Raw genomic sequence first — 10,543 nt, 5'->3', positions numbered from 1 at the left:
CTCTATACGCCTTTGTATTTGAGTCATAACCTAATAAAAACCCTTCTACAGCTTTGGGAGCAAACTTAGAATTTCTACCTTTCTTCACTAGAATGTAGCACTTGCTCCCAAATACACGAAAGTAAGATACATTGGGTTTGTTACCGGTTAGTAGCTCATACGACGTCTTCTTGAGGAGGCGATGAAGGTAGACCCTGTTGATGGCGTGGCAAGCCGTATTCACGGCTTCCGTCCAAAAGTACTCGGGGGTCTTGAACTCTCCTAGCATCGTCCTCGCCATGTCGATGAGCGTCCTGTTCTTCCTCTCTACCACACCATTTTGCTGTGGTGTGTAGGGAGCGGAGAACTCGTGCTTGATCCCTTCCTCTTCAAGGAACTCCTCCACTTGAAGGTTCTTGAACTCGGACCCGTTGTCGCTCCTTATCTTCTTCACCTTGAGCTCAAACTCATTTTGAGCTCTCCTGAGGAAGCGCTTGAGGGTCCCTTGGGTTTCAGACTTATCCTGCAAGAAGAACACCCAAGTGAAGCGGGAAAAGTCATCAACAATAACTAAACCATACTTACTTCCCCCTATGCTTAGATAGGCGACGGGTCCGAAGAGATCCATATGTAGCAGCTCCAGGGGTCTTGATGTGGTCATCACATTCTTGCTGTGATGCGTTCCTCCCACCTGTTTACCTGCCTGACAAGCTGCACAAGGTCTATCTTTTTCGAATTGTACGTTAGTTAAACCTATCACGTGTTCTCCCTTTAGAAGCTTGTGAAGGTTCTTCATCCCCACATGTGCTAAGCGGCGATGCCACAGCCAGCCCATGCTAGTCTTAGCTATTAAGCATGCATCTAGACCGGCTTCTTCTTTTGCAAAATCAACTAAATAAAGTTTGCCGTCTAATACACCCTTAAAAGCTAGTGAACCATCACTTCTTCTAAAGACAGACACATCTACATTTGTAAATAGACAGTTATATCCCATATTGCATAATTGACTAACAGATAGTAAATTATATCCTAGAGACTCTACTAAAAACACATTAGAGATAGAATGCTCATTAGAAATTGCAATTTTACCTAACCCTTTTACCTTGCCTTGATTCCCATCACCGAATATGATTGAATCTTGGGAATCCTTATTCTTGACGTAGGAGGTGAACATCTTCTTCTCCCCCGTCATATGGTTTGTGCATCCGCTGTCAATAATCCAGCTTGAACCCCCGGATGCATAAACCTGCAAGGCAAATTTAGGCTTGGGTTTTAGGTACCCAACTCATGTTGGGTCCTACAAGGTTAGCACAAATATTCTTAGGGACCCAAATGCAAGTTTTGTCTCCCTTGCATCTTGCCCCTAACTTCCTAGCAATTACCTTTCTATCCTTTCTACAAATTGCAAAGGAAGCATTCAAAGCATGATATATTGTAGAAGGCTCATTAACTTTCCTAGGAATATTAACAACATTTCTCCTAGGCATATTATGAACAACATCCCTTCTACCAACATTTCTATCATGCACATATGAAGAACTAGAAGCAAACATAGCATGAGAAAAATCATCGTACTCATTATAACTCCTATAAGCATTTCTAGTTTGTCTCCTATCATGATACAAAAAGGCATGGTTCTTTTTAGCACTAGTAGCCATAGGGGCCTTCCCTTTCTCCTTAGTGGGAATGGGAGCCTTATGGCTTGTTAAGTTCTTGGCTTCCCTCTTGAAGCCAAGCCCATCCTTAATTGAGGGGTGTCTACCAACCGTGTAGGCATCCCTAGCAAATTTTAGTTTATCAAAATTACTCTTGCTAGTCTTAAGTTGAGCATTAAGACTAGCTAATTCATCATTCAATTTTGAAATAGAAACTAAGTGTTCGCTACAAGCATTAATATCAATATCCTTACACCTAGTGCAAATTTCAACATATTCAACACAAGAGTTGGATTTATTTGCTTCTACTAGTTTAGCATTTAAATCATCGTTTATGCTCTTTAAGTTAGAAATAGAATCATGGCATGTTGACACTTCACAAGCAAGCATTTCATTCCTCTTAATTTCTAATGCAAGGGATTTTTGAGCCTCTACAAACTTATCATGTTCTTCATACAACAAATCCTCTTGCTTTTCTAAAAGTATATTCTTTTCATTCAAGGCATCAATTAATTCATTAATTTTGTCTATCTTAGATCTATCTAAGCCCTTGAACAAACATGAATAATCTACTTCATCCTCATCACTAGATTCGTCCTCACTTGAAGAAGCATAGGTAGAGTTGCGAGTACATACCTTCTTCTCCCTTGCCATAAGGCATGTGTGACGCTCGTTGGGGAAGAGGGTTGATTTGTTGAAGGCGGTGGCGGCGAGTCCTTCATTGTCGGAGTCGGAAGAGGAGCAATCCGAGTCCCACTCCTTGCCTAGATGCGCCTCGCCCTTTGCCTTCTTGTAATGCTTCTTCTTTTCCCTCTTGTTTCCCTTTTCCTGGTCACTATCATTATCGGGGCAGTTAGCGATAAAATGACCAATCTTACCGCACTTGAAGCATGAGCGCTTTCCCTTCGTCTTGATCTTGCTTGGCTGCCCCTTGTGACCCTTTAGCACCGTCTTGAAGCGTTTGATGATGAGAGCCATCTCTTCATCATTAAGTCCGACCGCCTCAATTTGTGCCACCTTGCTAGGTAGCGCCTCCTTACTTCTTGATGCTTTGAGAGCAAAAGGTTGTGGTTCGTTGATCGATCCATTCAAGGCGTCGTCCACGTATCTTGCCTCCTTGATCATCATTCGCCCGCTGACGAATTTTCCTAAGACTTCTTCGGGCGACATTTTGGTGTACCTGGGATTCTCACGAATATTATTCACCAAATGAGGATCAAGAACGGTAAAGGACCTTAGCATTAGTCGGACGACGTCGTGGTCCGTCCATCGCGTGCTTCCGTAGCTCCTTATTTTGTTGATAAGGGTCTTGAGCCGGTTGTATGTTTGAGTTGGCTCCTCGCCCCTTATCATCGCGAACCGTCCAAGCTCGCCCTCCACCAACTCCATTTTGGTGAGCAAGGTAGCGTCATTTCCCTCATGAGAGATCTTGAGGGTATCCCAGATTTGCTTGGCGTTATCCAAGCCACTCACTTTGTTATATTCATCCCTGCACAATGAAGCTAGAAGAACAGTAGTAGCTTGTGCATTCTTATGGATTTGCTCATTAATGAATATAGGACTATCCGAACTATTAAAGTGCATTCCACTATCTACAATCTCCCATATACTAGGATGGAGAGAAAATAGGTGACTACGCATTTTGTGGCTCCAAAATCCGTAGTCCTCCCCATCAAAGTGTGGGGGCTTGCCGAGTGGAATGGAAAGCAAATGTGAATTTGAGCTTTGCGGAATACGAGAGTAGTCAAAGGAAAAGTTAGAATTAACCGGTTTCCTTTGCTCGTAGTCATTGTGGTCGTCGTCCTTTTGGGAAGAAGTAGACTCATCACTGTCGTCGTAGTAGACGATCTCCTTGATGCGCCTCGTCTTCTTCTTCTTCCCTTCCTTTCGTCTATGACCCGAGCCGGAGTCGGTAGGCTTGTCATCTTTGAGCTCATTGACGAAGGACTCCTTCTCCTTATCGTTGATCACGATTCCCTTCCCCTTAGGATCCATCTCTTCGGGCGGCTAGTCCCTTTCTTGAAGAGAATGGCTCTGATACCAATTGAGAGCACCTAGAGGGGGGGTGAATAGGTGATCCTGTAAAACTTCAAAACTTAAGCCACAAAAACTTATTAAGTGTTAGCACAATTATGGCCAAGTGGCTAGAGAGGAGTCAAAACACAATAACCACAAGAAATCAATCACAGAGATGACACGGTGGTTATCCCGTGGTTCGGCCAAGTACAAAACTTGCCTACTCCACGTTGTGGCGTCCCAACGGACGAGAGTTGCACTCAACTCCTCTCAAGTGATCCAATGATCAACTTGAATACCACGGTGTTCTTGCTTTTCTTTTCTCAATCCCGTTTGCGAGGAATCTCCACAACTTGGAGCCTCTCGCCCTTACAACAAGATGTTCACAGAGAATCACGGAGCAAGGGAGGGATTAGCAACTCACACACGACAAAAGATCACAACAAATACGCACACACAAGACCCAGACTTGAGCTCAAGAGACTAGCACACTAGAACGGAGCTCAAATCACTAGAATGTTGAACAAGTGCGCAAGATTGATGTGTGAGTGATCAAGAGTGATCAAGGAATGCTTGGTATTCTCCTCCATGCGCCTAGGGGTCCCTTTTATAGCCCCAAGGCAGCTAGGAGCCATTGGGAACAAATCTGGAAGGCCATCTTTGCCTTCTGTCGTCGGGCGCACCGGACAGTCCGGTGCACACCGGACACTGTCCGGTGCCCGATTCCTTTCCTTATATGGCGAAGCCGACCGTTGCAGATCAGGGAGCCGTTGGCGCACCGGACAGTCCGGTGCACACCGGACAGTCCGGTGCCCCCTTCCGACCGTTGGCTCGGCCACGTGTCCCGCGCAGATCGCACGGCCGACCGTTGGCCCGGCCGACCGTTGGCTCACCGGACAGTCCGGTGCACACCGGACAGTCCGGTGAATTTTAGCCGTACGCCGTCAGCAAATTCCCGAGAGCGGCCTCTTCGGCCGAGGCAGCCTGGCGCACCGGACACTGTCCGGTGCACCACCGGACAGTCCGGTGCCCCAGACCGAAACAGCCTGTTGGCTGTACACAGCCAACATTCTCCTTTTCTTCTTCTCTCTGTTTCTAACACTTAGACAAATATATTAGTACACAAAACCAATGTACTAAGGCTTAGAAACATACCTTTACTTGTGATTTTCACTTTGTTCATCCATGGGCATAGATTCACATTTAAGCACTTGTGTTGGCACTTAATCACCAAAATACTTAGAAATGGCCCAAAGGCACATTTCCCTTTCAAAAGGCTAAATTGGATTTCATATTGGGAAGTCAACGGTGCTCACTTAACCGTGAGGGCCTTGAATATGTTACCAAGAAAGGAAAGAATGCTTTTATAAAGCAAAAGACATTGTTTGTGAAAGAATGTGACAATGCCACAAGTGTCACAAGAAGGGACATATTAAGAAAAATTGTCCTAAGCTCAAGAATGTATCCTCCACTTGTTTTGAGCATTGTTATGTTCTTTCTCATAATTCCAAAGGCGTTCATGCTAAATTTGTTGGTACTTTAATTGTTGGCAACAAGAAGAAAGCTATTTGGGTGCCAAAGACCTTGGTCACTAACATCCAAGGACCCAAGCAAGTTTGGTTACCTAAAAGAGATTGATTTCCTTTTGTAGGTGAACTACAAGGCGGGAGGGAATCATTGGGTGTTGGAAAGTGGATGTACTCAACACATGACCGGAGATATGAAAATGTTCACCCAAATGAGTGAGGAAGATTGCTCAAATTATGATAGTATCACATTTGGAGATAATCACAAAGGAAAGGTTAAAGGCTTGGGTAAAATTGCTATTTCAAATGATCATTCCATATCAAATGTGCTTCTAGTTGAGTCTTTGAATTTTAATTTACTATCCGTAGCTCCATTATGTGATTTAGGATTTAGTTGCAATTTCACCGTTGATGACGTTATTATCTCTAGTGTTGATGGTAGCAATCTTAAGTTTAAAGGTTTTAGATATGAAAATCTTTATCTTGTTGATTTCTCATCTAGTGAGGCAAAGCTCACAACTTGCTTATTCTCAAAGGCTTCACTAGGTTGGTTATGTCATAGAAGACTTGGTCATGTTGGAATGAAGCAACTCAATCGATTAACCAAACATGACTTAGTCCATGGCTTGAAAGATGTGAAATTTGAGAAGAACAAATTGTGTAGCTCTTGTCAAGCCGAGAAGCAAGTGGCAAATACTCATCCAAATAAAAGTCAAATGTCTACTCATCGACCTTTGGAATTACTTCACATGGATTTATTTGGGCCAACATCGTTTGTGAGTATTGGTGGTAATTCCTATTGTCTTGTGATTGTGGATGATTATTCTAGATTCACTTGGGTTTATTTTCTTCGGGATAAATCTAATGTGTTTGAAACATTTAAGTCATTTGCTATATTGGCTCAAAACCAATTTTATTTTGATATCAAGAAAGTTAGAAGTGATAATGTGTCGGAATTCAAAAATGCAAGAATTGATGAATATTGTGATGACAAGGGTATTAAACATGAATTCTCTTCCAAATATACCCCGGAACAAAATGGTATTGTTGAAAGAAAGAATATGACTCATTGATATGGCTAGGTCTATGTTAGTGGAATATAATGTGTCAGATTCTTATTGGGCCGAGGCAATAAACACCGCTTGTCATTCATCAAATAGGCTATATTGTCATAAGCTTTTGAAGAAAACTCCCTATGAATTGCTCATTGGTAGAAAGCCAAATATCTCATATTTTATGGTATTCGGTTGCAAATGCTATATTTTGAGAAAGGGAAGTCGGCTCTCTAAATTTGAGAAGAAATGTGATGAGGGTTTTCTTCTTGGATATTCATCAAATAGTAAGGCTTATAAAGTTTTCAACAAAACTCATGGTATTATTGAAGAAGCATATGATGTTGAGTTTGATGAAACTAATGGGTCTCAAGATGAAAGTGATATTCTTGATGATGTTGGTGGAACTCAATTGAAAATGCTATGAAAACAATGGCCTTTGGTGAAATAAAGCCAAAGGAAGATGATGATGAGAATAGCGTGGTTGTCATCCGTTCTTCTTCAACCATAAATGAAGAAAATCACCAAAGCCAACAAAATGATGAAGTTATGGATACTCATGATCAAGATACTTCAAGTCATTTGGTTCCTCCTAATGCTTCAACTAGCAATTATCAAACGGTATCAAGAATTCATCATTCTATTGTGAAGGATCACCCGGTTAATCAAATTGTGGGTGATATTAGTAAGGGTGTTCAAACTCGCTCTCGCATAGCTTCATTTTGTGAACATTTCTCTTTTGTATCTTGTATGGAACCTAACCGTGTAGATGAAGCTCTACTTGATGTTGATTGGGTGAATGCAATGCATGAAGAATTAAATAACTTCACTCAAAATGAAGTTTGGGAGCTTGTTGAGAGACCAAAGAACCACAATGTTATTGGTACAAAATGGGTGTTTCGCAACAAGCACAATGAAGATGGGGTAGTAGTAAGAAACAAGGCAAGATTAGTTGCACAAGGATATACTCAAATAGAGGGATTGGATTTTGGGGAGACATTTGCTCTCGTGGCAAGATTGGAAGCAATCTGGATTCTTCTTTCTTATGCTTGTGCTCATAATATCAAGCTTTACCAAATGGATGTAAAGAGTGCCTTTCTAAATGATAAGATTAGTGAACTAGTGTATGTTGAACAACCTCCCGGTTTTGAGGACCCCAAAAGACCTAACCACGTGTTCAAGCTTTCTAAAGCTCTCTATGGGCTTTAGCAAGCTCCACGCGCTTGGTATGAAAGGCTTAGGGATTTCTTGCTTTCCAAAGACTTTAAAATTGGGAAGGTTGAGACTACCCTATTCACTAAAAGAATTGGAAAAGACTTATTTGTTTGTCAAATTTATGTTGATGATATTATTTTTGGATCTACTAATGAATTGTTTTGTGAGTAATTTGGAAAAATGATGTCAAAAGAATTTGAAATGTCTATGATAGGAGAATTGAGCTTCTTTCTTGGTCTTCAAATCAAACAATTGAAAGATGGAATCTTTATAAGCCAATCAAAATATTTGAATGACATGCTCAAGAAGTTTGGCTTAGAGAATGCAAAGCCTATCAAGACTCCTATGGCAACAAATGGTCATCTAGACTTAGATGAGGGAGGTACTATGGTTGATCAAAAACTTTATCGCTCAATAATTGGTAGTTTACTTTATATTACCGCATCTAGGTCCGATAATATGTTTAGTATTTGCATGTGTGCTTGATTTCAAGCTTCACCTAGAGAGATCCATTTGAAGGCCGCAAAAAGAATTCTAAGATATTTGAAGTATACTCCCAATATTGGTCTATGGTATCCCAAAGGTGCTCAATTTGAATTAATTGGATATTCAGATTCGGACTATGCGGGGTGCAAAGTTGATAGAAAGAGCACCTCCTGTTGTTGTCAATTTCTTGGAAGATCTCTTGTTTCATGGTCTTCTAAAAAGCAAAATTCTGTTGCTTTCTCTACCGCCGAGGCGGAATATATATCGGCCGGTAATTGTTGTGCTCAATTATTATGGATGAAACAAACTCTATTGGATTATGGGATCATTTTCAAGAATGTGCCTCTCATGTGTGATAATGAGAGTGCGGTAAAATTGGCTATAAATCCGGTCCAACACTCAAGAACTAAGCATATTGATATACGACATCACTTATTGAGGGATCATGTTGGAAAGGGAGATATCTCTATATATTCAATTGGCACGGATGATCAATTGCCCGATATATTTACAAAGCCATTGGATGAAACGAGATTTTGTACACTAAGAAGTGAAATGAATGTGATAGATATCTCAAATGTGGCTTGAGGTTGAACGCACATGTGTAGTATTGCATTTCGCTTCTAAATATGCTCTCTACGCTATTTATTGGGTATTTTTGATGAATTTTTCATTCTAGATTGATCTAAGTAGTTTGATATGAAAATGTGTATTCCTCAAATATATAATGTGTATGTGCATGCATACTAACCCTTGAATTGGTTGAAATGTCCATATATGAGCATCAAATCAGATTTGAAATTCAAAATCAGAAAGTGGACAGAATTTGAAAAATTGAGTATCAGGCCGTGGACCGTCCGCAGTACCAGGATCTGGACAGTCCGAGTCAGCAGTGCAGACAGTCTGAGTTACCAGGGCGTGGACCGTCCGCCGACCCTGCGTGGACCGTCCGCAACAGGCAGTTAAATCGAGCTGAGCCAGTCAACTTGTCACTTCCATCCATTGCCTCTACTCTCACACTCTCCACACGCCTAAAGGTCACTTCTGTCGATTGTGTGAGGACCGTGAAGGGAACTTGCGCATGGACTGTCCGGAAGCTTACGGGAAGTTCAACAATCATGTCTTCATCCCGGTATTTCATAATCTCATGGATTTCAACAAATTTCTTCAAATTTGGGGATTCTTTGGATTTTCTCTCTGATCTAGAATTAAGCAATGGATTCAAAAATCTGATTGGTGGAATTTCTAGTGTTACTCATTGTGAAAGTTGTGCAAAAATTTGAACGAGTTTTGATGGTTATTTTCTGCCGAATCGTTGATTGAGTGATTGGGGCGGCTAGGGTTCTTGAAAAAACACCCCTGGACGGTCGTGGACCGTCCGCCAGGTGGGCACGGATCGTCCGGACCCGTGGCGCGGATAGTTCGGCCCTCTAGAGCGGACAGTCCGGACCCTGACAGAGAGATTGATATCAGTGAGATGGCAGTAAAGCAATTCCTGGCCACTGCTGAGATTGATATCGATGAGGAATCCATCACATGGATGACTGGTTTCAAGAGATATTCTGCAACATTTGCTGAATTTGCAGCTGCCAACAGTCTAGATTATGGTACTATTTCAGCTGAGATTGATCTATACACTGAAGATAACTTTGAAGACTTTGTGCAATTTTATGAGCCAGCAAGGCTGGGAATACCTAGGAGGTTTGGAGAGATAGCAGGACTGAGGCATCATCCTGCTGTGATCAACAAAATTGCAAGAGTCACAATTTTTCCCAAGAGTGGGGACAAGAGCAAAATTAGAGACAAGTTCTGGAATATTATCCACCATGTCATGAATGGTGAGGTAATGAATGTTGTGTTTTTCATGATGAGACGGTTAAATCATCTAAAAATGGAGAAAACCAGAACCTAGCCTATGCTCCTTACATTATGGCTCTCATTAAAGCCAATACAAGATTTGAGGGACACTGTGAGATAGTTCATACACCTTTTAGACCCTTCAAGAATGAAATTGGGTTCCTCACCAGGCCACTCACTCCCTTCCCAGATGATGAGGAAGATGCTGGTTATGATGCAGGAGAAGCTCCTGAAGCTGAGGCAGAGCAGATGCCTCCTCCTCCACCTCCTCCTCAGCCTCAGCAGTACTGGCAGCCTGGTCCAGGCTATTTTGACCCATACTTTCAAAACATGCAGCAAGGGCTTCAGACCATATGAATAGCCGTTTCCAGGGAATGATGACCCATATGGACCAGCGCATGGATGCCATGCAATCTCGCTTTGATGATAACTGGGATGCGCTAAACACTGAGTACTCTGAATTTCGTAGTCACATCCAAGACCATGTCACTGATCCCATCATGAACAGACTCAACAACATGCAGCAGAGTTTTCAGGACAACATGGGAGCTTTGTCTAGTCAGTTTGACAATCTCTCTACCAATGACAACATGCAAGAGATCAATCAGAGGCAGCAGCAGCTCCAGCAGGATTTTGGGCAGTTCTCCTCTCTCTCTCTGACACCTTTAGCACTCACTACTATAGCATGCATCCTCCACCAGGTGGTCAGTGAAGCCCCTCCTTTGTGGCAATTGATGCCAAAGGGGGAGAGAAGCGA

The sequence above is a fragment of the Zea mays genome, chromosome 3, assembly GCF_902167145.1.
Source record: "Zea mays cultivar B73 chromosome 3, Zm-B73-REFERENCE-NAM-5.0, whole genome shotgun sequence".
Lineage (NCBI taxonomy): Eukaryota > Viridiplantae > Streptophyta > Magnoliopsida > Poales > Poaceae > Zea > Zea mays.
Note: the sequence above shows the minus strand (reverse complement) of the source record.